We start from the raw sequence: 22235 nt of genomic DNA, 5'->3' as shown, positions 1-22235 counted from the left end.
TTGTGATTCTTCTCATTTGTGTCTGTGCGTAACAGGTGTCATTTTCAGCGTAGTACAAACCCCAAAATAGCTCAGGCTCTTCAGACGCTATGAAGAGGAAAAAAATCATGGTTACTTCAGCTTTGGTTGTAGTGAAAAACCCCAAAGCTCAGAGCCAGCTCTGAAGTCCGGAATGAAAATGGCAGATGTAGCTGTGAAGTAGGGATCCCTCTCTTGATTCAGTGCTTTTCAAATGGACTGCTGGCTCTCTTGCTCGCTCCTTTGTATCTGTAGCCTGACACATGAAATCCTGCACGCAGCGCTGGCTTGCCACTAGCTTCTCTTTGATTCCCAGATGCTGTATCTACCACTGATCCTCCTCCACATTTTCCAGTTTCGAGGCTACAAGCCGGGAGAGCTTCCCCTGCCTGGTGCTGAGGTTGGCAGAAGGCAGCAGAGCTGCTGGGGGGGGGGGTGGGGGGCAGAGGCACAGAAAGTGTCCCTCTGCAAAGCCGTGCTTGTCTGGCAACGCCTGCCCTGCTGCAATACATAGCTGTTTGTGGACTTGCTCTGACAGAGATTATTGGATTTTGGCGACTCTGGGAACGCAGTTATTAGTTCCCCTGCCTACACTGAGCATTCTGAATGTGTGTGTGACAACACTTATTAATACTGTTCAGATTATGAAGAGCCTATAGCTTTCTAGCACGTCCAGTACCTTATCTTACACCATGCACCTGCCCAGTGGCTGCACCACATTCAGACAGACGTCCTGCAGCCAGCACAGAGGGGTCTTGTGGGTCCAGCACAAGCCTCACACTTTTATGCCCAGAAAACCTGTGCTGGTTCACAGGAGCAGTTCCTTTCAAGTTGCTTTGTGCTTCGGGGAAAATGCCTGCCGAGTATTTGTGAGATGAAGGCCTAAAATACTTCATTTGGGGAACTCACGTAGTGGTTCCTGTCGTCAAAACAGTTAATCAAAAAGCACCAGCTCTCGATGGGAACGTGTGTGTGTGTGCGCGTGTGTTTTTGTTTTTTAGAGCCAAGAAGATTTGCTTTGGTTTTTTTTAAAGCAGAAACCACCACAAAGTTAGCTGTGGTTTCAGCTGCGCTTGTTCGAGATTTGTATTGCTGACTACCAATCCTAAAAGAGTTAACCTACTGAGTATGACTCAGAAGCAGAGAAGGAGATGCGAGGCTGAGAGCCTCGGAGGAAGCACAGAAACAGAGGTGAGGAACATAATAATTACCAAAAAAAGGTGCAGAGTCCAGAAGCGACGTTCCCCTCGGTTTGCCTGGCCCTGGCACCGCTGGCACGGGCTCCCTGGAAAGCTGCAGTTCCGCTCTTATAACACAGGGAGCAGGCTGGAGAATTTAGAGCTGCGTCACAGAGCTCAGCGAGAGAGGGAGAGAGCAAGCTCCGTCGATAGGTCTACCAGCAACAGCCCTGCTGCAGCAAGAGGGGAGAGAGGCAGCAAGAGAGGCTGAGAGGGCTCCAGAAAGAGAAGTAACACCAACACCAGGGACTGGGCTCCTGCCACCATCCGGTGTCATTTAAAGATCGGATTTGGGCTCGGTTGGCGTAGGAGGTTTCGCCCATTGACGATGTTGGAGACCCGGCGCGCTTAATCCCGCGGGGAGGGAGAGTGGGCAGACACCGAAAGGGTTAACGGAAAGGAAATTTCTGGAACCTTCTCTCCTGCGGCGCTCCAGAGCGAGCGGAGGGCTGAGGACTGCGCAGATGGTGCTTGGGCAGAGCTCTTCGGTCCGGTTCGTCTTTCCCACGTACGTACCTTTTGATCAGGATGGGGCTCGAGCTGCATCTGCGTATTTTAATCGTTTGCAGGGCGTCCCTTTCCCCCGGCGTCCCTAAGTTCGGCTCCCAAAGTGCCTGCGTTATTATTTTGGCTGGGCAGGGTTGCTCTGTTCTGCGTCAGAGCTGTTTTCTCAATGGAATGATGGCACAGGTTGTACTAATGTCACTCTTGCCGGCATTGCTGTGCTGCAGAGGAGGGTAGTAGTCGTGGGGGAGAGATGACAACTTTGCAAAGACTGCTGTTTTCGTGTTTTGTTTGGGCTTTGCATTCCCCCCCCCCCCGCCTCTCTGAAGGCTGGCACGCTGGCGAGGCGTTGGTGGAGGGGTTAACAGGCGCTCCGCGTTTCAGAGCCGGGAGGTTTGTCACTGCGTAGTTCGGAAAGTGGCAAATGGTGACGCAGTGATCATTGCAGGGCATGTCGGCCAGTTTTTAAAAGCACTGGGGACAGGTAGATGGGTGCCTTCCAGACGCTTCCACACCAGCTGAAAGGGGTTAAGGATGAGTCGAGCCGGGGAAAGCTAGCATTTAGGGATTAAATGTCATCATTTTGGCGTTGGGAAGTTGTTTACCTTGCTCTCTCCGTGTCTCCATGCTGGCAGCCTTCCAGCTCACATGTGATAGTCTTCCCTGTACTGCTGCATCATTAACCGAGTGGCGGGGCCGGCTCCCCATTGGCTGGGGGAGGGCTCTGGGCCCGGAGGCGTGTTCTGATTGGTGGAGGAGGGGATGGCAGGTGAACAGCCCTCCCGGATTGGCCCAGGCCTGGGTGTCAAATCTCAGCGTCAGTTTCGCTCGCTCCGAAGTGCCGGCAGCTGCCTGCCCGCTGCTGCCCGCTGCCCCCGGGTGCTGCCCGCTGCCCCGGGTGCTGCCCGCTGCCCCCAGGGACGGCCTGCTGCCCCCAGGGGCCCCTCACTTAACTCCTTGGTGCGCTGGACCCCGCACCCATGGGTGCCCGGAGAGGTTTCATTTTGCCGTGCGCAGTTGCGATGATGACGTGTCACGAGCTGCAAACCAGGGGGAAAGGGAAAGTGCTGGGGTCTGGGGCCTTTCTTCTCCCTTACAAGGTGGTGATGCGTTAGCAGGACTGTGAACTGCTTGGGGCAGCAACTGCACCTGGAAATCACATCCTGGGAATAACTGAAGAAGTGAAAAACACTCTTGGCCAAACTCAAGCTCTTGTTTGCCTAAGTGTGAGTTTGCCACAGGCTCAGTGACATCAGGGAGAGCTGAGGACAACCCTAAGTGACGGGTCTGTAAAGGTCTGCAAAAGAAATAACAGTGTTAGAAAAGCAGGGATTGAAGGATTGGGAAGGACTGGGTAAGGATGAATGGGAGACTGAGGGCAGAGAGCAGCTCCACAGAGAGGATCAGGAAACGAAGGGGAGAACATTTTTCTCTCTTAACCATTACTATATAATTTTTTCACCTCTCTTCTTAAAGCAACCAGCAATGAAGATGGCAGCTCTGCCTGGAAGTGGTGAGGACACAACCAGCTTTGAGCTTGGTCCTTCTGGCTGAGGAAGTCTCCTGATTATGCAGTGGAGTGGTAACTTTGCTTTCTCATACGGCAGGGAACATTATTCCATAGCCTTTCATCATATCAAGGTTTAAACAAGTTTAAGGATGTGGTAGCATAAGCATTTAATTTGTATTACTCACTCGCTGACATCTCAAGCGCCAGGTCCGGTTGTTTAGCAACAACCACTGGGTTCAGAACCAGCTCAACATCCCTTTGGCACCAGCCTGTCCTCTGAATGGCAGCCTGAGAGAGAGGGAGAGAGAAGGGCTGTGATTCTACACGTTCACCCACCCCGACCAAATCTTGGGTTGTTGGGTTCCAAAGGCCGCACTGCGGTTTTGTCCCCGACTCCATTCTCTTGCGCAGTTCCATGGCAGGGAGGATGCCACTTCCAACGGCAGCGCGGTGGTAGGAACAGGGAGGGAAAAGAGGCAGTAGGTGCCACTCCCCACTATTTTTCCTCTTTCCCATTTCCACCTCTCTTGCCTCCCGTCCTTTACTGCCAGATTCCATAGGGAATTTCAGACTCTTACCGCAGTCGTCACAAGCCCTCCTGACTCACTGAGCCTTCGCTGGCTGTAGCTGGCTCCCTTGGAGCATCCTTGCCTCCTGCAGCGCCAGTTCCGCAGAGCAGGGGAACAACAGGAATAGCAGCAACAACAGTGGTCCCTGCAGCAAGACAGACAAGCATAAGTACACACAGATACAGGAACAGCATAAGGCAGCCACAGGGATAATTCTGTACAGGCAGGAGACTAAGGAATGATGCTCAGTTGCATGGAAGATGGGTGGGTTGAGTCTGTTTTGTTTCAGAGCACTGTCTGAACAGGCAACCCTTTGCATTTTTCCCCATCACAGTTGTGGGGTGGAGGACCTCATTAATTTGCAAAGCTGGTGCTTCTTAATGGCACTTCTTAGTCCTTTGGAAGGAGGTGCAACTAGCAGCTGATATACTTGCTCAGGCATATGCCTTCTAATTGAGTATGTGCTCAGCACAGCGATACATTTGTTTTTACTTCTGTCGCCACCATCTTTTTGCCACGGTGCCAGCCTAATTGCAGCTGCACGCAGGGAGGGTAAGGAGTCGAGATAAAAGAGGAGTTATTTCAATGTTAAACTTCAGCTGTAAATCTCATTACTCAGGAATTGAGGTTACAGTCAGCAGGTAAATCTGTGTGACTGGCAAGAAACAAGGCTAAGAAGGGGACAGGGCGTGTTTGTGCAGGACGGCAGCGGTTTTGCGCATAGGGACGGGATTGTTACCGTTCGTTGTGGCTCTACGTGGCTAACTGCTCCGTAATGGCTTCCTGCATATTGCCACAACAGGACTTGGGAAAGCTGTGATTTCTTCCTCCCTCTGACACTTGTGCGTGTGACATTGTGTAAGCTGATTCATTTCTCTGTATCTTGGTGTCCCTCCTTTCAAAAGAGGGGTTTATTGTACCTCTCAGCCTTGGTGCGGCATTATGACGCAGCGGCGGTTCATGCGGTGGGGCAGCTGGCAAAATACATGCCATTTTCTTGGGAGTTTTGACTGTTCAAGGACCTCAAAATTTGGTAGAGGAAGTTAAAGGATACAAATGTAAAAGCATTACCATCTTATTCTTCCTCAATACCGAAGGGAGGCTCCGTGACTGGCGAGACAGCCATGATCTCCTCCTGCACTTGTTTTGCCGATGGTCATATTACATCTGTGACGCAGCCCGATTTTGCTGTTGGCTCCTCTCTGTGCTTTATGGAGTTGAGCTGATGAGGGCACAAGCTTGGATATGGTTTAGAAACATTAATTTAATATTGATCTTAAAGTTTGCAACCATACCTGAAGTGGCAGGGATATTGGCATCCCCCTATTCCACCATCCAGAAATTCGAATGCACACGACAGCACCCCAAGCCATTTTGTTGCTCGCAGGGTTGACTCTCAGCCTGCAGCACTGCTGCTGCTGTTCATTTCCATGTCGTACAAACACAGCGTTGGGCTCTGTGTCAGGAGCTTTACCGATGCTGTGAGAAGCTTAAAGTCTATAAGCAAATGGTTTTGTTTTTCTTATTTGGGAAAGTTCATTAAAATGTCCAAATGCCAAGTATTCTACACTCGCTCCTTTTACAAATCACTTCCAGACCTATCCAGAAAATTAACTGCTGCCGTGTATTTTTTCTAAAACTTGTTCACAGTGTTTTCTTACAGTTTTACATGGGTGTGGCTGCGCAGGAAGGGGAAGATTTACATCGGTTAAGTATCTGTATCACTGATGCTCATAGACAGAGATGTAGGCAAGATACACAGGTTGCCCATATCCTCTGCCTAGGTTGCAAAGAGAGATTGTTATGGAACATGGAGGGAGTACTCTCTTCTGTTCTCAACCACCCAAAAGTTCTGATGCGAGGAAGGCAGCAGGAGCAGCCAACATGGGAACCTCACAAAATGGTTTCAGCAGCGCTGGCAGCGCCGCCTGCACTGGCACGGCTCCGAGAGTGGTACCGTGAGCTGCCTGCTGCAAGGTCATTCCCCTGACTCACTGTCAGTGACCAGTTGGTTCAGGAACTCCCAAGTCACATTTCTTTGAACTGTGGCCATGCTTGAGTCCTAAACCTGGAGGTGAGGCTTGAAAATTCATGCTACTGCTGTAGTGGGTCACCAAGTCCAGAACTGTAGATCCAAAAATTCCTGCATCTCCAAAGCATTTAAAAATCCCCTCTCTGTAATTTGTTTCTTGAGCTAACTACAAAAACTTTGCACTAGTTCCCTCATCCCCTTTCCCCCCAAGACTTCCTCTGGACTGCTGCGAGTCAGGAGTAGCATGTATTTCAGGACTAGGTATCAACTTATCCTGTGTTCCAGAATAAAAAGGAAAAAATAGCTGCATATATTTTCATTTCTGTTCCTGCAGTCATCATCAGGTGGACTCCAGATTGCTTTAAGTTCACCAGTGTCTGTGAAACTAGCATTGTCTCTCACAAGCTTCCAGTTTCAGATACCTCAGCTCAATAGCTGTTCTTGTCCCCTCCCAGCTTTCCCTGTTTTTCTGCAGCATTCCTATTTGTCCATGCCACTAGCTGACTCAGGGCAACATCCTCCATGGATATGTTAGGGCTGGCTCTAGTCTTCTCAGCTTCATAGGCAGTAGTGGAGTGGTTAATGCCTCAGGGATCTTGAGCAAAGTAACTATTTTGTCCTCATCTTTGCATTAGCAAAGTTCAATATGGGGGTATGTTGCCTGGCTCCATTTGAACATAGAGAAACATGGGGCCAGTGCAGGCCAACCATGGAAACAAGTGGATCCTTTCTGCTAGCCTGACCACCTGTTTTGCTAGCCCACCTCCCCAAGCCTTCAGCCCTGGGCAGCCTCCTGCCCTCTCCATGTTTGAAGTCAGCCTTAGCCTTCAGACCTCCATTCTCCAGCTTTCAAAGGGGAAGAACCTGACTGCTAATCCTGATGCCAATGACAACTCTTCACCCACAGGGAGGCATATGTGATAGCTTGTCTGTTAAAAACTGAGCCAACACAGTGTGATTCAGACCTGAAGCTTTCCAAGGAAGAGAGCTATTTCTGAGTTAAGCACATCTCTTCAGCTCCCTACACACACACTCTTGATCCAGTGCAAATGGTGCATAGTAGGTGTCCATCAGCAGCCACTGCGTTTGTATTTGGACATACAGCTCAAATGCTTCTTCAAGGCTGATGATGGCTCTCAGACATACAGTGGGGTTCCAGTGACAGACAGAATGATGGACATCCTGGGAACAGGTACAAACCCAACAGCTCACGTGCTCAGAGGACTCAGCCAGGAGTTTGGTCAGTGCTTTTCTCCAGCTTTTCTGCCAGGTCCTTCTACTGCAGCATGTGTTAAGATACGGCAGGTACTGAAGGCATGTTTCCTAACGTCCCATTTAAGGATGGGTTATACTTCAGTGAACATCTGGCAGTGTTTGTTTCCTTATGTTCTTCACTGGCACAGGACATTCTTTTATCTCTTGAACAACACAAAGGAAAATACTACTTCCCTTGACACTACTAGAGTAGCTGGAACAGTAGTGTTGGGGGAACACCATGTCCCTGAAATGACTCCACAAACCACAACAATAATCTCCCCGTGACTGTCTTCAGGACTTGCAATCACTATTTTATATTCTAAGGTGATGCTTAGGAACAGAAAATTATTTATCTGGTTTCAACTACTTTGGTGGGTAATTTTTTTTTTAGCATAGTTAATTTTGTAATGCTCTGTTCCATCAAGATGTCTGAATTTGATGAGTTTTCAGTGCTGCACCTACTACCTACTACGCTTCTATGACCTGGGTCATGTAAGTGCCATGCTTTTCCTCCCCTGTGTAAGTTTGGCCAGTTCCACCACATGGCTCCCAGTGAAACCTGAAATCCTCACTAGGATTCAGTGGCTCGGTAGCTCCTGTGCCCTCCTGACAAGCTGTGGGTTTGCCCCAGAATTCCCATGAATGCAAAGGTGTAAGAAAACTGTATGACTACAGGCAAGTCAAAGCCTTTCCAGATAAGCAACCAGGAAGAAGAAGATTAGAAACTGTAGCCCTGATCTCTAGCACTCCTAGAATGGTCACCGTGCTAAAACAGCCCCCTGCAGTTCACAGTAGCTCTGGGGCAAGCAAGACCAAATTTATATTTTATTTAACAGTCTGAAACAAACTCCTAGGATTTAAAAAACTCAGCTCTTAGGTTCACTGCATCTGAACCACCACCACCTGTTCCCCAGTGCTGACTGCCAGACTGTGGCTCAGCACTATTTAGGAGAATCTGGGTTGGCACCAAACCCATGGGATTGAAGTCTCACAAACTCACCTGAAACAGCAAGAGTTAACCACACACCAGTGTGCCTGCAGGGAGGCCACCATGCAAAGAGAAAAGGCTAAAACGCACCTCTCAGACCTCATCACAAGCCAAATTTCAGCCATCACACTCATTACCAATCACCTGATCTGTTCTAAATTATCTGGAAAAGCTGTTTCTCCCTCTGTTAAATAAATGAGCAAACAAAAATCTGGCCTTCCCCTCACCCCCAAACTCTTGAACAATTGGACTGTTTTAAAAAATGGGTTAGAATGATAGGCAGCTTGTTGACAGCTCAGCACAGTTAGACAAATGTTAGTGAGTGCTCTGACAGATTACCCTTAATAGGAATTTAAATTAGTGACTCAAATGTCAAGCAGGCCTGACTGTCCCATTGCTCTGCTAGAGCTAAGTGGGATGAAAGGCTCTACAGGCTGTATCTGCTGCACACCCCAGCCTGGTGCTCAGCCTGCCTTTGGTTTTGGGGTGGGGGCAAATAGCACAGGGGCTGCAGACCCATGCCTGGCTTCCAACTTGACTATACAGCAACTGTAAGGCTACAATAGTAGGACTAGAAGAATAAGACTGTTTTGACTCAGGAATCCAATCTGTAGTTTTTATTCTAGTCCTAATCAAGGAAAAAAAAAATCTGCACTATGCTTTAAACTTATGAGGAAAGTACATGCTTTTGCTGCCTATAACAGCAGTAGCATCTCTAGAGCCACCTTCTAGTCACAAGCATTAACTTCACAGAGCAGTGCTGCATCTCCTCCACCTTTGCTCAGCCCAGGTCAGCAGCAGGGCTGGCACAGAAAGCGTTACACCCCATCGCCGGCCTCGGGCTGCAAGTCAGGGCACATTGTCCATACCTGACCCACGCAGCACCACACAGTAACAGAGCTGCACAACAAACAGATGCAGTTACACGCTCCCCCGGGCTGAGGAAGCTTTTTTGAAACCTTAGAAGTTCACTCATTTTAATTCCCCTTACAGGTCACCACTTGTACTGTCACACCCCTCTGCCCTGCACCTGGCCTTGGGCTGACTCATTCCTAAACTGTGGGGATGATGAATCAAGCTCAGATTTTCTGCATGTAAAACAGGAATATTTTCTCCAGGGGAGTCCAGGGTCTGACAAACCTGAGTTTCACTCTGTGATTTGAAAATAGAGGAAAAAATTTATGATGCACACAGGGTCCCACAGAGTTTTGCCTACTGTGGAAGCCCCAAGAAGTGCCTTTATGTATGAACTGTAGGTCCTGAAAAATCAGGTCTGTGATATCCAGATTTGCCTTGTTCCTGCTGCACACTAGATTACAGGTCTTAAGTCAGGGGGGAAGTTCCCATCCACGGGGCAGGCACGCCTTTGTCTCATATAGAATGCAGAAGGCAGTAAGCCCGTGAAAGGCTTTGAGATGTTCCTCTGAAAGAAGCTACAGGACTTAGTACTGTGACTAAAATGTGTCTGAAAAAGGAGGAAAAAAAAACAGACTGATAACACTGCACTTTTCCTGATTGTTCAGAACACTGTGACAAACCCAGCTGTAGCTGACAGTATTTGCTTGGTCTGTGTGTCCATATGTACATTCAACAGACGCCAGCAAGTGCTTGAGACGAGCACTAGTTTGTTTTCCTGCATGTGTGCATGTTAATAGCTGATCACTGTGTATCACTGCATCTGGAACTGCTCTTTTTCTCCTCCCCTCTGCATGCTGCTAGGTTTGGAAAGACAGACACTGTCAGAGATGTACCCTTAGTAAAAGGTGTCCCTGCAGTGTGACAGGAAGGACTGATGCCTTCTGGCTGCTTGGAGAGAAGGGGAGGTGTTAGGGCCTAGAACAATCTTCAGGTAGCCTGGAAGAGGGGCAGCAGCAACTTAATTATGCTGAAGTGAAACCTGGGTTTATCAAACTATAAATACTGAATGAGCCATTGGTCTTCAACTGCTGCATAGTATTTCTGGAAAGGTTAGTCTCCATTGGAGGGGAGGGGAAAGGATGCACAGGTGTTCAGAGCCAGCAAGTCTCATACCTCTAGTGAAGCTCTTTTTCAGCAGTACAAACATTGGACATTTCCATTAACTGTTTTTGAAAACCCTAATAAGGATTCCTTTTTACTGTTAAGCCACATGCTTACTACTGAGACCAGAAAAAAGCCAAACTAACCCTCCCTTTGAGCCTGTTTCTGAAAGATGCTGCTCTGGTACTTTTATCTATGCTGCAACTGACCTCCCATGAGCAGTAACTCTCAGTCCAGCTTTTCAGAAGTAAATCCTCATGCTGATAAAACAGGGTGCCTCATAAATAACTGTGCCAGCAAGACAGACACTGGGGAGGGAACCTGCTTTCCACTTGTCTTTCACCCTGTTGCCCCAGATAATGGATTTAGAAACTACAGTAAATACCCAGACACAGTAATCTAGTGCAGCTCTTTCACTTTTCCTCCATCCCCATTTCTTGGAAGGACATGCTCTTTCTCTCTGAGCTATTCCTCTGCTGCTTGGGGGTGTGCATTAGGACGTAGGCACTGAAGCAGGTTCATTGATCTGGTTACAAAACTAATGGAAAGAGTTGCCAAAAACCCAGGTCATTAGTGAAACTCTCAGCTCCACTTCTGGCACTCTATTCCATTTTACATCAACTTCTGCATCCACACAGGTTAGACACAAGGCAGGTTCTGATAGTTCCTGAATTAAGCACATGTATAGTCATTCCCAGGCTTCAAGACACCCACCCCATCTATTCCCACTGAACTGAGACACACACTGCTGGTTAACTACCATGGCTGTGCTGTACTACAGCACTGCTCAGAACTATTCCATTTCCAATAACCACCAGCCACTCCTTTTCACACTCTCCTACTTCCTTAACAACTTCCTGAACCATTTACAGTTAGATTTGCAAATGCTCCATTTTTAGGTTTCATTCTGACCCACACTCAGAGTAGTTTCCATGCAATTTATTTTCACTGTCCCTACAGAATTAAAAACTTGCCTCACAAAAATCTGCAACTCCTTGGTCATGAAAAGCACTTACAGGCCATGTGATACAGCTGACAAAGGCAGTTCCATCATGATTGTCACACTTCCTTTTCCTGTTACAAAAAACACCCGACCTGTCCTGTCCTCTCTGGTGATGCTGAGACCAGTAAGTGATGGAAAACCAGAACACTTTCTATCTTAGACAGAATGAGGTTTATAGCCTGGTTCCATCTGCAAAGGCTTGAAAAAACTGCAGCGCACAAACTAAACTCCCTCCCTCCACCCCATCAGCATCATACTCTGCACTAAAAGAAGTCAGACCTTTGTCACTACTTGCTGGTAAGAGCTTCAGTGTTTTCCACCTGGCTGTGAAAGGAAACGACAGTCATTGACAGAGTGGTGGGTTTCTTCATCACGTTTCATTTCTTCTCCATCAGCCTCAACTATTCGCAAGACACCCAAAAAGTGCGTCAATAAAATAACCCCAGGTTAACTGTCTGACTTTCTAATGAAATTAAATAAATTAATTTTTCTCTAGGTACGGTGGAGATGAAGGATTTTCTCTCTCAGCCTGCAGCCATGCACAAGATGTGTCTTCCTCTGGAAGCTGGTTTCACATGGTGGCTTAGATTTTCCCACTTTGTATCTAGCACCATTTGAAATCAGTGTTCTAGGAGCAAGAATTACAGCGTGGGAGGGGACCAAGCAGCTGCTAACTCCACTGATGGCCTCTGCTTCTTAAAACAGCACTTTTTCCAATGTTTTTTGTTTTGTTTTTTTGCTAGCCATCCACTCTGTAACATCACCTGATTTCTAGACGTCTATACAACCACTGTATACACTCTCTGAAGCTAGGGCCACAACAAGAACAGCTTCCTTCCACTGTATTTCTACTTAATAAACAATGGATATTGAGTTCAAGTTGTCCAGAGTAAAGTGGTCCGAAAGTTGCATGAAAACCAGTGCAGCACTTCTCGTATCTTGACAGGAAGAGTACTCCTTTACTGAACAACCACTAGGACTCTGACATTTAATTTACTAACTTAGAGCAAATTTATTTCCACTCTTTGCTTAAGGACTCTATCACCACAGAATTACCATTTTGTTGCTCCCAGAGACTTGCTCTGCAAACACAGAAATTCCCTCCAACAACTTGATCTCAGCAGTTAAACACAGAAGTGCCTTCAGCAACCGTGATGATGGCACACTGGTGCACACAGAATCCACTCCTTTTCCTGGAATTATTTCTTAAATCTGTTGCTGGTAATCTCTAGTAATGTTTCAGTTTCAGTAGACTTCTACACCCTTGCATCCAAACTGCTAAAATGAAGCTAAACTCTTTTTGCTCAACCTCACTCTTGTCAAACATCATATCCAGAACAGACGCTCGCTGTGTGGATGAAGCATTTGATCAGGCCACTGCACAGTCATCTTGACAGAATGTGTAGCTGTCATCTACAAGAGGATTCTTCTCTGAGCCAGGAAAGTATCTCTTACACAGGCTGACCGATTTCTCTTGGTGTTCAGAGTCTCAGTTTTTGTCTAGCACCATTTGAAATCGGTTATGATGTAGGGGGAAAAGCAGCAGTAATGGAAAACTTCATTCCCCTGCCCCCCAAAGTCCTTAGAAACAAACACCAGCAAAAGCTCCACAAACATGTACGCTGTTCTCTGCCCTGAAGTTACACCCCCTGGCCGAACATCCTGCACCAAGGAGGACAGTCAGCATCACGTTCAACTAGGAGGGATGCTGACAGAGAAAGCAAAGCATCTGCTCAAACACCTAACTAAGACTCTTCAACTCAAGCAAGCCAGGGCCCGTGTGTGAGGGCACAGCCACCCACCCTTCTGACCAGCTCTGTGCCATGTGCTGTTTGTTTGCCTTAACCTGTTATTCACTCAGCTTTTTTTCCTTTCAAATAAAATTGTGTGCTACTTGGTACCAGGCTCTGTCTCAGGTAGACAGATTACAGGCGTCCCTGCTGGACAATACCTAACTGCTGCAAGTCTCTTGATTTCAGGCCTCAGCTCCACATTCACTACCCTGTATGAACCACACTCAAAAGTGACCATTTAGACGGATTTTAAGTGCAACACAAGAAGCCTTTCAACCCCTGATACCTCTTTCACACTTGACATTAAACCAGGTAATGCTGGACCCAAGTTTGTGGCTCCCACTGTGAGAACATGACTTGTTTTACCAGTAGATGGCAATAACACAGTGTTACTGCAGCCAGCCTTTTGCTTAGCACAAAGTCCATGATTCAATTATCAGCTCCAGATTCTAACATGAAATCATTCGCGTGGGACTGAGTTTTAGAAAAATGGTGCAGAATTCATTACAATTAGGACAAATTAATTTGCAGTGTTTCAGTCAAACTGCCTATCCCAGCAATGCTCATTGCCATCCCAAAACTTCAGACTGCCAAGCTGTGTAGTCTATGTGCTGCCATCATTTTTAGTCCACAGTATCACAAGCACAAACTAAAAAAAAATACAGTGTATTAGTTATTTTTCTATTCCACCCCCTAAAAGGCTTCATTCTGTAAGGCAGCTGACTCCACACATTTCTGCACAAAGGAAGTTAAGTACATTTTGAGTGTGAACCTCACACAATTAAAAATAATCACATCCTACTTATCATTTTCCTTAAAAATGCCCAAGCTCTATTCCCTAGGGAGTAAATCTGTCACACACTGGACAGAAGTGCCAGAACAGTCTCTGGGCTTTGCTCTTGACTTGGTGTTACCTCCTAACAGCCACATAATAGTCTGCCTATTCTCTATCAGTTTTACCAGTTTTTCAGGAACGAACACCAAAAGGGTTTGGAAGTTCCAGGATCTCTGGACTTCCAACAGAAAACCAAAAGGCTATGGGACTGCTCAGCAATTAACACACATTCTCTACACTGCCATGAAGTCATTCTATGCACAAAGTACCATCCCTACAGTTACCACCTAATGCAAGTAGGGTACAGCAAAAATCATCCTAAGAATAAAGGAAAAAGAGCTGCTTCCCACACGACGAATGAAAGACAAACACTTACTGCTAAATAATTTAAGGTTTTTATTTGTAACATTACAAGTCACCACTAGTTTTTACATCTGGAAAAAAAGTATAAAAATAAGGCCATTTCTTACAGTTATTTCACTTTAGCACTAAGTGCATTTCAGCGTATTTCAGAGCATTGAAGATGCCACACACAATCAAGCTAGTGACCAACATGCTCAATTCCCAGTGCATTGTCATAGTATGTACAAACAATTATCAAACCACATATCAGCCAGGCAATGAACAGCAAGCCATTCTGTGTGGCCAAAACCCCTTTTTAATAACCAAATACTACTATGAACACTGACAATACAACTGCTGGGACTGTCCCAAAAAGCCCTATAAAGCCCTGAACAGTTCTGTTACTCAATCTGCTCATGACAGTGGAGAGCAGTGCCAATCCACCACAGACAAGCCAGAGCTTAAAAGCTGCCTCAGTCTTCTGAAGTGAGGCAAGTGGGTTTTTCTGGGACAACTGGTTCCTACAGGCTGCCTGCATGTTGGCAGCAAACTCAGAGATTCACAAAGCCAAAACCTTTCCTAATTAAGCTTTTAGCTTAAACAAGGAATTAGAAATAGAAAATATGCCTTTAAAGTAACAGCTATCAATGCACATCTGAGTCTCACCTCACAGCAAATTCTGTGATGGGAGCTCCTGGAATCACAGGCTTGACTAAAATGCTTGATGAAGTAAGCAGATACCTGAAGAGAGACCACATCTACTGTCACTTCCAGCACACCCACTCCTTCATTCCTGCAGCTAAGCTGGTCTGGTTTTCCTTTAACATGGCAAGAGAAGGGAGTCAGGCAGGGAAAGACTGTTTCTCAACCCCACCAGGTGCTCAGTCTAGCATTGCAGAGGCAGACCTAGCATCAGTGTCTGTACACAGATTTGCAATGCTGTATGTGGAAGAGATGATTTCCAAGTAAAAAAAGCAAGGAATCTAGACCCATACAGCATCCTTTCTATCCTGAAGAGCAACAAAATTTTCTCTAAAACTGACATCAAGGCTCAACAAAACAAACAAGCATCCTAGGGTATTTATACTCTGCTCCTGACAGGAGATGGGTACCACTGATTCCTCAACAGTTCATTTAATTAGGCACCTTCTGTCGACAGGCCAACAAATTTAAAGACAGGGGATACCTTTGCTATAGGAACTTCCAGTTCTCCATTCCAACAAATCCTCTGTAGTCTTTCTGGGACTATATCCAAGAGCCAAAAATATAGATGGCTTTTTTTCCCTTCTTAAAGGCAATGGAAAAGCTCTAAAACTCTGATTTAAAGGCACAATTCATCAGATATACAGAAACCAACTTTGGCAAACAAAGAGGTAGTATACCTAAGATCTAAACTGACAGTTTTATAAAGACACAGCACCAATGGCACCAATCTCTTAAGGAAATGAACAGTAAAACATTTCAGAATCCAAGAGACATCATGTTGTTCACTGCCTCAACCGCAACAACGAACAAGAAGCACATTCAGGTTTTAAGTGAGAACAACTGACATTGATTGGACAGTCTTCTGGAGGTAAAGAGGTAGCACTGAAGGCAGCAGCAGCAGGTGCTGTGACAGTGACATGACCAGTACTTCTGCTGACACAGACACTCCTGCAGGCTACACGTAAGTGTCTTTAAGATCATTCCACATACACAGAAAAGACAGTATGAGTGGCCCACAAGGAAAGCAGATATATATATATATATATTATTCTTATCCTATCAATAAACTCCCTATGACAGTTAATCAGTAGTATAGGACATAGAACAAGATAATTAATCTACAGAAACTCAAGGCAAGTACAATAATATTCCATTTCTGATAGATATATTCAACTGCAAATTCTCTCCCACCCCCAAAAAAGGTCATTCATGCTTTACAGATCTTATATTCGGCAGTACAGGGAGTGCTGTCATGTTTCCTAAAACAAAAAAACAAGTCAAATCAGAGATTTTACATTTAAACGGCTTTTACATTTATACTGAAAGCACATCCTTAGTTTTATCATTAAATCAACAGGTAAAGTCATGAAACTAAACCATTATTTGTCCTCTTCTTACTAAGCAACTCCCAGACTAAGGAGACTTTTCCTTCATTTCATCCATTGAACTGCTAAGAATGACCACAGAGCAGAAAAGCATTTGATCCAAATAGATCTTTTAAAGTAATGAATGGCACGTGCCCAAGCATTATCAGAAACTGAGATCAGACAGAAGGGTTACAGGATTCCTAGCTAATTTGGAGACTACATCAGAAGCATCCCATATAAATTTATTTTACATACAGCATGTTGTTTAGCACATATTTTATAAGCAGAAGCTGAATATTCATTTGTGAGAAATGACTTTGCAATCCATTATTAGCAGATTTACAGCAGTTAAACAGATGAGCATTAAAATTCATTATTACATCCATATCTGTGTGTTTTCAAGTTCCTGAGTAACTCCCGTTTTGCTTTACAGAAGAAACCCCACATCAAACCTCTGCACTATTCCTCTAAGTCTCTATGGAATTCCAGCTACTGTAGGAAAAATGCAGCAGTTAATAGTGTGCACACATACCAGGCTATTCATTTCTTTATCATTGTCCTGTGCAAAAGATTTGAAATAAGAACTCTGTTCTAGTCTCTCTCTTGATTTCTTTTTCCTCTCTCCAGAAATAAGCCAAACTAATCCTATTTCACTCAGAAACATCTTACTTCAGAGGTAAAGATGATATTCCTTAATCCATACATTATTCTGGAACTAACTCCAAGCTTAGTTTTTCTATATGCCATCTCAAACTTATAAAAAAAGACTGACAATTCACTTGCTCTTTAAAAAAAGACCATGCATTTGGAAAGACCTTTGCATTAAGCCAGGATAAGAGACCAAGTTTCATCCATTACCTTTTCAGAGTTTGTGTAATGGTGAAGAGCAACACAAGTGAAGATAAGGAAGAGTTTACAAAAGTATTTGTAGTGCAAACTTTAATTGTTAAGACAAAATGCTGGCAAGGAACAGGTAAACTAAGCTGTCTGGCCTTAAATCTGTCCTGTTGTAACAAGGTTTGAAAAGTGAGGTTTTTGAAAGAGCTAATTTGACCCTACAGAAGTGCAGGAGCAACTGTTGCTGCCATCAACGCACCCGAGTACTGGGCTAAGCACTATGTGAAAACACAGAAGAGGAAATCAGTTCCAAACAAACTCCTATGTTGACCCTAACAAAAGTAACACACCACTGGAATCCATTTCACCTGACTGAAAGAGGTGCAAGTGTTTTACTGAGAACATCCACAGTTTCTATTTTTAGAGAAAAATATATTCCACATCCTTTAACAACAAGCCAAGATATGTAACAGGGCAACCACTGGGAGACATCATTTGTGACACTGACTGACAATTCTTTATGGAATATGTCCTATCATCCCAAAATAGTCTCTCCTACAGGAAACTGAGATTCTCAGTTAGCCAGGTTTTACACTTCTGAAATTCTAAGTGAACCATAATAGTAATTAAAAAAAAGACATTTAAGCTCAGTTGCAAAAGTCCAAATGAAGTGGAAAGTTGTATACCTTGTTAAGATTCAATTAATTCATGTGTGCAGTTTCTTCCATCTCAGCTGGTACATTAGTTTTTAAAATACATGTTTCCTTGCAACTCTCATCAACTGTGTATGAGCTGAACAGCAGAAGGGGAAAAAGTTCTAATTGAATGTCCTATAAACTGGCAGATTAAACACACAAGAAAGAAAGGGCAAGAACAGATTTTTTGCTGCAATTTGAAGACTACAAACCAGCAAGTATGAGGCACTGGCAGCACAACAGTTCACAGAGGTTCAACTGTATCAGAAACTCAGAAAACTAAAGAGGGAGATCTAGGCCTTAATAAAAGGAGATTAGATGAGGTTTCTCAGACAAGAAAGAGGTTTAATAGTCAGATGTTCACAGCCAGGAAGCTTAAGCACTGGGCACATTAAGACTTTTCATGTTGTAAAATTCTCAGGAATACAACATCCTATAATTTTCAGTTATGTTGCTTTAGATCCCTCCTCCTTCCTACACCCTCCACAGACAAAAGCAAAAGTACTAGGACAGCACTTTCTAACTCCCACATACGCCTCCTTGGACCATCCAGACTGCAGATTATCCAAGTCACAGATGAAAAGGGATTGCTCCAAAGCACTGAGTTACTTTGCAGCACACAGGTACACAGCCACTCTGCTTACAGAGCCACTCAGGTCTTTGTAACAACACTTTACTGCCTATATGGAAGATACTAAGCCTAAAGCCTCCCTGGGTATAAGCTAACTCCAGGGTTTTCCCAAGTGGGACTGTGTGTACTTCATTACAAGTATGAATCACAGGAATATTTCCCCTGATTTGCTTTATTTACAGCATCCCTTCCTTTGCTTCACATACCCCAGGTGAATTCCAACAGATTTTGTGAAAAGGTAATTTAGTTGTGATGAGCTGCTTATCAAACCATGCTATGTGTACCACCTGACTTACTCTGAATTTCCAGTATTTTCTATGTTACAAACTATTTCTCCAACAAAATAGGCTTCTATCAAGAAGACAAAATACAACATCATTGCAAGAAGCAAGGAGCAAAGAGCCATTTAAATCTCCTGCCACCCATCCATGAGAAAGCACACACAGCAATGAATTGTTGAGAAAATCAAGTTCAAAAGGCTCTACACATCTTATTAAAACCAGACCACTACTACTTATGCATCCAGTATTTTAGAGTTGATTTTGCAAGTCTTTAACATAGGGACACCTATCATTGCTGCTGCAGGAGAAAAAACTTCAGTAGATCCACACATGAAACATCCCAGCAGCCAAGCTGACCATCAGCTTTTTCAAGCAGCAGAGGAACATGTCTTGACATCCATCTTTTCATATCTTCCTTGTAACTAAGCCCATGTTATTTTATCCAAGGTGCTGCACATCCTAAACACAAGACTTAAGTGATGGTCCAGTTACCCCCACTGCCAGTGGTGCATCTTATGCAGAGGAAGCTCCTTAGGTCACCTCCAAGGCTTCCAAGGTCATGTAAACCACTCTGGATCTTAAAGCCTGTGAGATCTAGTGATGCCAGAGCATATCCAAGCAACAAAGCACCACAAGCTCACACCACCACTGGTTTTAAGAGGTAAACTGGCATGTTCTTAGAGCAGATGCAAACAACACTTCCCTCAGCTAGTGAACTATGCCAAATGGAAGCCTAGAAACAGGGGTTATCCCTTCTTTGAAATGAGTGCAAGTTAATTAGCAGCTTATCCAAACAGCAGACACAAGAAGTCAAACAGGTTGTTAGGTACTTCAGCTCTGACAAGCTCACATGTAACCATCAGGCATTTGAAAAAGAAAGGGCAGATAAAGCTCAAGAAACTCGCATACATGTTAGCACTGCTTTTGCTCAGTCATGTAGAACTTTGTCATAATAATAATAATAATAATAAAGTAGGCTTACTCACCCATTTTGTGAAAAGAATTTCTTATAGGCCCAGAAGGCTGCCAGGAACACCACAACTGCCACAATCACTTTAAGAAGAATTTTTAAAAAGCCTTAGAGTGATAAAGACCACCTCTAGCTCTACAAAAAAAGCCTCAAATTTGTAGCAGAAATAGCACAGTCTGAATCCACAGTCCCATACAACCTTTCCTCCCCCAAAAAAACCCTTTAAAATTTGCATGGCTTATTTCATAAATATGTACTTGATGCTTTACTCAAGACTTTTAAAGATAGTTCAGCTCAAGAACAGTGACCATCAAGACTTTACCACCCCACCAGCCCAAGTACCATTAAAAGAGGTGTATCAACATCCCCATACGACTTTTTACAAGTTTATAAGGAAGTGGTAAGATTACTGGCACAGTTAATTCATTCAAGCTTCAAGCAAAAACAAGCTCTGAAGTGTTTCTGAAAGTGACCAAATTGTGGAATTCTGCCTTTGAAATCTAATGCATCACATACAGTGAAAAAGTAAATATTTAACATGAAAAAGTAAATATTTATCAATAATGTAACCTATAATTGCTAAGCAATCTTTTCTTGAAATATGCAGCTTTAGGAGCAGACAAGCATTTTTACAGTAACCAAAACTCCAAAATCATGTTATGTCATGATGACCAGAGTATCAATTCTACATTAAAGAAATGAAATCCACATCTTGTCTCATTCAGGTTTGATAAGATACTTACCACAGATGATGGCAATAACATAAGCACCTAAAACCAGAGGGAAACAGTATTACCAGAGGATCATAAATGCTTTCTATACAAACATTATAAAAAATATTCACAAAGTCATTTCAAATTAATCAAGCAGTACTATCAACACAGGCCAGTTAATATCCTAACATTTATTTAACTTTAAATATCCCTATTTTTAAATTGATGTTACCAAAACCTGTATTTCTTACATCAAAATAAAGAACTTTGCATTGAATGACTTCTCCTGAATACAAAAGAAGGTCCTATGTCTTTTCATTCAGTTGGTACTTACTTAAATGGCAGGTTGGCACTCCAGGAACCCAGTGGTCTTCTCCAACATACTGAATTTGAGCTTCACCATGTAACGTGTAGCCTGCATAACATTCAATTTTAATAAAATCCCCAACAGAATATGAAGGTTTTTGTCCATCAACTACTCTACCAAAATCTATGTGTGGAGTGAAACCAGAGCTCACAGGCCCACCTGGAAAGAGAGGAGAAAAAAATTAAGGAAATAAAGGCCAAGCACGGAGGTGGCACATGAAGCAGACTCAAGGAGCTGTCCCTCTGCCCTTGATTTTGCCAATTGTCAGTTTTACTCACATGTACAGTTTTTTAAATAACTCCATGTATTCTGTCCTTGACAAGTTGCTGTCATCTCCCCAGTGCCATCAGGGAAAGTGCAGCCAGCAATGCACTTGACCTGAACAGATTCTCCTCTTCCATACACAGACTGAGCTGGCATCACTGTCCCAGCTGTGATCTTCGGGGCACCACATCGATCTTCAGTAACTAATCAATTAATTTAAAAGTAAGTTTAGTGATAATAAACTTTAAATGTTTCATAATTCATTAACTCACTCCACAAATATAATTACTTTTGTATGAGAAAAAGAGATCAGCATATCTGAACAGTTAACTTTACCACAATTTTAAGTATAAACGTTTCCTTTATGAGCCTTAAAAGAAATACCACTACAGGCATTGAGGTAATAGGATCTTACTGTGTGGCAGCTAAGAAATTATTTATTGTTGTAAGGTCTAGAATAATTTCCAGGTGCTCCATCCAGCTCACTCATTAGGGAACACTTAAGCAGACTCTGTAATTATTTTGATTCCTCTAGATGGATGCTGTCGGTTTCCTCATTGTGGACACTCCTAGTTCTTTTTATCAGAATTCAGAAGCATATCTTTTCTCCTCTATTTACATGCAGAACCACTAGAACAAACACCCTGGTGCAGTATATCCACACAACTCCTACATGCACATCTGTAACTCAACTCACACCATCAGAATGGTTAAGGTTGGAAGGGACCTTGAAGATCATCAGGTTCCAACCTCCCTCTACGAGCAGGGACACCTCCCACCAGACCAGGCTGCACAAGCCTCATTCAACCTGGCCTTGAACACCTCCAGGGAGGGGCGATCAACAACCTCCCTGGGCAACCTACTGCCATCTGAAAAGTCTTTGGAGTTGAGAGTCACTCTAACGCTTGAAATGGTTGATGAGGCTCCGTATCAACTCCTTAGCTTCTGATTTCCAACGACTGTGCTATGATTTAAAAATTTACCTAAGACAGATTTACAACATTCTCGACATACAAGAGAAAGTTATTTTCTTATTTAAAGGCTTACTTCTCTCACAAGTTGGTTTTGCAGGAGACCAGGTGTTATCTTCTCCACAGGTAATGATGTTCAACCCGTTCATGAAAAACCCTGGATCACACTCAAACCTGACTGAGTCCCTGTAGCTGTAGGAAGGTCCAAAACCAGACACTTTTTTTCCATTTTCAACTTTTGGGTTATCACATTTGACCACTGAAAGAGTTAAAAGAAAAACAGCTCTGAAACATTTGTTAACAGTCTCTTTGCAACAGACACAGCA

General features: G+C 44.1%; 1 long non-coding RNA gene across 1 annotated transcript; it reads left to right on the top strand.

Annotated features, from left to right (window-relative positions):
- The first annotated feature begins 1683 nt into the window (after positions 1 to 1683).
- On the top strand, positions 1684 to 11673 carry LOC127393596 (uncharacterized). Its single transcript, XR_007891499.1, has 3 exons — positions 1684 to 1764; positions 3237 to 3342; positions 11635 to 11673. It is a non-coding gene; the product is annotated as an uncharacterized LOC127393596 (long non-coding RNA).
- The last annotated feature ends 10562 nt before the right edge of the window (positions 11674 to 22235 follow it).

This window comes from Apus apus, chromosome 23 (genome assembly GCF_020740795.1).
Source record: "Apus apus isolate bApuApu2 chromosome 23, bApuApu2.pri.cur, whole genome shotgun sequence".
Taxonomy (NCBI): domain Eukaryota; kingdom Metazoa; phylum Chordata; class Aves; order Apodiformes; family Apodidae; genus Apus; species Apus apus.
Note: the sequence above shows the minus strand (reverse complement) of the source record. Positions and strands in the feature narration are given on the sequence as shown.